The following is a 6,006-nucleotide window of genomic DNA, read 5'->3' as shown; positions in this document are numbered from 1 at the left end:
AAAGCAAGCAAAGCATTCATTTATATACAGGTTTTTTTGGAGGGGTATAGTAATTCATGAATTTAGATATAGTTTCTGATAACTGTAACTTAAATATTAAATTTTACAATTAAGAGATTTAATTTTTATTTTCCTTTTAAGGAAATGAGCCTCAGCATGTAATGCATATCATGGAGTTTATGGCCTGTGAGCTTTACAAGAGAAGCGGGCTTCAGTAAATAATTATAAAATGCTTTTGAGTCATTTCCATTCCCTAAGAAATACTGCATAATCTAAATAAGAAATGCTGAATTTTAATGGACATAATATTTTAATTTGGTAGTTACACAAAACTGTATTCTGGCAGCTTATAAATTATATGAACATGTGCAAATTCAACTGACATGCATTATTCAAGAATGAATAATTGTCCAGAAAGATGAGCAGAGAAAACAGAATGAAATATAATCTCTTTCTCTCTTTCTCATTTCAAGATAGCATAGTAAATAAAGAAAAATAGGTAAAAGATTACGTTGTTATTTCCACTAACGATCCAGTAAACAGTAAAAAATTAGCTATGATAGTATTGGGGGAAAATAGTTCAAATCTTTGTTTCTGTTCAAAAGAGTCTTACATGATTTAAGTAATTCAGTTGAAGAACGGCTAAATTAAGATAAATATCCAGATTAATTTTTAACTAAGTATTTTAAAACAAAACAAAACCAAATCACGTTGATTGCATATAGGTGTTTTCTGGGAGGGGGAGGAGGTTAAGACACTTGTACTGCAATGTATTGGACACTCCCATGTGGTCTGATCTACAAAGGATCTTTTTACATAAAGAGCTTTGATAATCAAAATTCTTGATCTCCTTTTGTGAATCCCAAGATAGCAGAGTAATGCTATAGTTCTGCATCTTTTGATTGCTAAGGACTGGAGACAGTCAGAGGGGATGCACTTTATGCTGTCTTCTCTATCTTGATTCTGTAATCCTGTGTAGAATTTTGGTGGGAAGAGTCTTGTTCTGTTGGAAATCTGAATCGAAATGAGATTCCCTATTGGTGCAGCGTCATGACCCTTCCTGTCTAACCATTCAACATTCCCTAGGCATCTTTAATAAGGAGTATTGCCAACTATTTCATGCCTAATTGTGTGTGCATTACAAAGGCACTGTAGCCTTTTGTCCCCTCACTTTCACTTCTTTAGTCACAAACCTGTTGAGAACCAAAGAAGTTGATAAGAAAGGTATTTAGAGTAATCAAAAATCTACTTTTATCCAAGTACTCAGCTATTCTCTCAGAAAAAATTGATAGCAAAAAACAAGATGAATTTTTATATTCTTTTCAGATTCTTTTCCACTACAGGTTATTATGAGATATTCAATATAGTTTCCTGTGCTATACAGTAGGTCCTTGTTTATCTATTTTATATATAGTAGTGTGTTTATGTTAATCCCAAACTCCTAATGTATCCCCCCACTCTGCTATCCCCTTTGGTAACCATAAGTTGTTTTCTATATCTGTGAGTCTATTTCTGTTTATAAAGAAGTTAATTTGTATCATTTTTAAATTCCACATATAAGTGATATCATATGATATTTATCTTTCTCTCTGACTGACTTACTTCACCTAGTATGATAATCTCTAGGTCCATCCATGTTCTGCACATGGCATTATTTCATTCATTTTTATGGTTGAGTAATATTCCATTGTATAGCTATATACCATATCTTCTTTACCCATTCATCTGTCGATAGACATTTAGTTGTTTCTGCGTCTTGCCTATTGTAAATAATGCTGCAGAGAACATTGGGGTGCATGTAAAAAAAATCATTTTTAAAAAATAGTGAGCAATTGTATATATTTAAGTGTCTCCAGTCCTGTTTGGCATATTTTGTATATATAGGTTTCATCCTGCCCCCAATTATAGATTCACATTTCTTCCCAATAATAAGTGATGTGTAATCCATCAGCATACAAATATCCTAGCAATTTTTGAGCAATCAACCTCATGGAGTAACCAAATAATGTTCCCTGGGAAGACAGGAATGATGTGTGCAGGTCGTTACTCTCAGTTACCCCAAGCCTAAGTCAGTAGCAGGCAAGGGAGATATTTCCATCATGTAGTGACTGGACAGTTGGCTGAAGTTGGGTTTCTTGTCCAGTGCAGCTCCTGGACATTAGAATTGTGCTTCTTATAAGATCTTTGTTCCCACCTCCTTGGCCTTGGAGTTTCTAAAAGCAGATCCACAATAAGACCATGCTTAGAGGCATTTGGCCTTTGGTTTCTACAGGGCTCTAACTTTTCCCAACTTCCCAATTTCCCCAAGAATTTTCACCCACACTCTTTTGCTCTCTCATAAATAAATACACAAATTGTTTTTCTACCTCTTCTTCTCTCATAATAGGTCTTTCAGACTCTTGGAGAGGAACATAGTCATCTGTTAGAACAGACCCTTAACTCCATTAGCAAGTAAAAAGAAATTATTTAGCCTCCTTAAGAATAGAGGAAACTTTGTCTTAAGAAACCCAGTGTTCATGCCTGGCTCAACTCCCAACAGGGAAAAGGGGATGCTTCACTCTGTCCTGGGAAGCAGGACCCCCAAAGAAGAGATTGAATGGCTTCATCTAATGTAATGAAAAGGAAGCTTTAATTTTCATATCAAAAACACAAGTTTAAGCTTTATATATTGTTACAAATTAAAGAAGAAAATCTTAATTCACTCAATTTCCTTTTAAGTTGTTATTTCATTCTATTTTCCTTTTTTTTTTTCTTCTTTTCCCTTCCCGTTGCACATTTACATAGAGTATGTGCTGTAAAGCAGTTCAGAAAAATTATTAAGATCCCAGGTCAAAGGAAAAAATAAAATTAAAGAAAAGCATCTACTGGTTTCCTCTTTCCTCCAAAAAGATGAAAGACTTTTAGAGTTTTTCAAAGGTTGCTATAAAATGTCCAAATACTCACCAAGGTGAGTAGGCAGTAAACTATAGCTGAAAGAATACCTGAATGGAAATATTATACTATTTTAATGATTTGGTCAAGTTTTTCAATTTTTTTTCGTTCTCAGCTTCTTTATCTGAAAATGAAATAAGTCTACTAGATCTTACAATTATAGCAATCTATGAACCTACCCCATCCCCAGCTTTTTCTTACCCTTAGGCATTATAACAGTTTAATGACGTATAAAAATCACTCCTATTTATTGACTCCAGACAAATAAAATGTTGTACTAACGAGATTCAAACCTGCTACCTCTACCCAGCCAACTACACACATGCTTGCACTTGGACAGAATTGTTTAATGTCAGATAATCCCATACCAGGTATTTCACAGTAATGATAAAACAAGGAATAACATATGTAGAGAGAGGGAAATGTACTTGCCTTCATTTATGCATAGGGGACAGTGGTCACCCCTGGCCTCCTGGTTTCTTCTTTTCTCCCTATCAAGTCTGCTCTTTTCTTATTTGTTCTTATAAAGATGTGGATGATTGTAGATATGCAAGATATTAGTATTGCAGTGGTATGTACATTTTAAAAGAGAACAAAGATGGAACTCTAACCTCGATATTTCAACTATCAGTTACGGATGAAGGAGATTGCGAGGTCATCACTCTTTGAGACCTGTGAAATCATTCAGTGATGATTCTGCTGGCAGAAAATGCAGTGTGTTGAATGAGACTCTTGGACAAAACAAGAACAGAATGGTGTCCAAAGGTGGCACAAGTCCACGGGAAATATAAGCTGAAAGAATATACTTGTATAAAACGTGGAGGAAAAATCAATCTGTCGAGATGTTCATTATGGAGTTATTTGCTAAACAGCCAAAACATGAAAACAACAAATATAGCAACCACAGAAAAGTAGTTTAAATCATTAGCTATTCAGGTAAGAGAATTCAGTCCTTAAAAGTGATGGTTATAAAAACCAAAGAGTAACATGAGAAAATGTTTTTATATTTAAAAAGTAGTTTTCAAAATTTGATATATACTACCTAAAAATCCATCTCTAGAATGATACAGCAGGAATATTTGTCTGTTTCATTTTGGGCACCCCTATATCCCAGGCCTCTTAAACAGTATCTGGCACATAGTAGGTGCTCAATAAATATGTGTTGTGTGACTTTATTGATGAATCATTTAAAGTAAATATTGGAAGATAATACACAAATTAATGCAACAATAGATTTATATTGGGGTGTGGAATTATGAGTACATATTTTTCCTGATTTTCTGAACTACTTCCTCTCTTCTCCCACCTTGCTCTCCATATATATTCTATTTATATGTAGTAATACATGTTTTTCAGTCTCCTTCTACCTCAGTACATATCAATTTATGTTTACAATCTGGGCAAAAGAGATAATTTTATGAAGAGGGAAATTAGAAATTTAACAAAAGACAGATTGCATTTTTTTTGAAAAAAAAAATCAAGACATAATATGGTATGTACTTTGTGTAGCTATATTCCTGTCTACACCCAGGGACAGTACATAGCACAGAAATGACTTCTCTCTGTTTCAGTCATGAGCTAGTTTTTCCATTGTACATTTATTCCACAGTTAATAAAACAGCAATTCTACTTGTTTTTAATGTTCTGCCAGTGAACATACTGCTAAGAACAATAAGTATAAAATAAATTCTCCTAGTTTTTCAGAGAGAAATTGTCTTTTACCATGAAGTTTGGCCAAGTCAGGCAAATTAAATCTAGACAATAAACCTTCAATTAGACATGTTATAGCACAGACTTATGTGTAGAATCTCTGAGCAGATTGCAGTTACAGAAATCAACAGATATATAACAATATGCATTAGGATCTGATTTTAGTTGAGTTTTAGTAGCATGTGAAGCCTGGGACAAACTGCACTGTACTCAAACTCAAAATTGCAACCCGGTACATAGCTTGATACATATCATTGCAGATGCTTCTTTTCTGTTTCAAAGTTATTTTTCCATCCATTCACTCAGTTTACTTCCTTAAGAAATGCACTTTCTAGCCATATGATCTTAGATGAGTTGCTAAACTCTTTTGGCTTCAGTTTCCTCATATGTAAAGTGCAGGTAATATTTGTCACTGTCTTATAGTTGCTGGGATTGAGTTAACACGTGCGATGTTTAAAAAGTCCTGTTATATGATAAGACCTCAACAAGTGTTAGCTCCTTTTACTGTGCCCCAGGCACTCTGCTAGTTATTGAAGGTATGGTGATGAAAAAGGATGGGCTTAGTTCTGGTTCATGGCAGCTTGTAATCTAGTGGGTATGTTTATTGGAAGACAATTTTCTATGGACCTCTAGAGTTTCTGCATGGCTTGTCAGCAGAAGCACTGACATCCTTTTGTCCTGATTATCTTTTCAGGGATGTTTATATGGAGAACAACCTTGGAAGATATAATGTATCCCCCTAGAGCAGAGAGCTGTTCATTTGTTATCCATCATAAAAAGAAAAACAATAAAATAATGCCTCTCTTTGGGACAAAGTGTGGGCAGGTTTGCTTGCAGCCAGTTCTGAACGACTGACATTTCCTAAATTTGAGATTCCTTTTCTGCAACCCATTTCATGTGCATGTGTCACCTAGGTCTTGTCATTCCTCCTTGTAGGAATTGGGGACTCAGTGCAAATTCTGCTATTTTAGATACAGCCATGCTGTGAATAATAAATATCTTTTGTTTCTGATGCAGGACTTCTTTGTCTTCTATTAGCATCCAAGTTAACTTGTTAACTTGCAAGTTGGATAAAATCTCAGATTCTTCACAATTCCTAACAATCATTAGGTGAATTATGAGAAGTGTAAAACATATCTGTATAAACAGAAAAATGCACATATACATATATTCTCGTGTATGTAGAAAAATTGAGGATGGCTAAATGTTATAGGAACATTGTACAGTAGGATACAGTTTGTAGTTAATTTATTGAATTGACACTAAAAACCTTAGAATTAGAAGCAAACACGAGAATCATGTGATCAAAACTACTAGCTAGGGCTTCCCTGGTGGTGCAGTGGTTGAGAGTCTGCCTGCCGATGC

The sequence above is a fragment of the Globicephala melas genome, chromosome 4, assembly GCF_963455315.2.
Source record: "Globicephala melas chromosome 4, mGloMel1.2, whole genome shotgun sequence".
NCBI classification, from domain to species: domain Eukaryota; kingdom Metazoa; phylum Chordata; class Mammalia; order Artiodactyla; family Delphinidae; genus Globicephala; species Globicephala melas.
The sequence above is the reverse complement of the archived record's forward strand: the minus strand, read 5'-3'. Positions refer to the sequence as shown.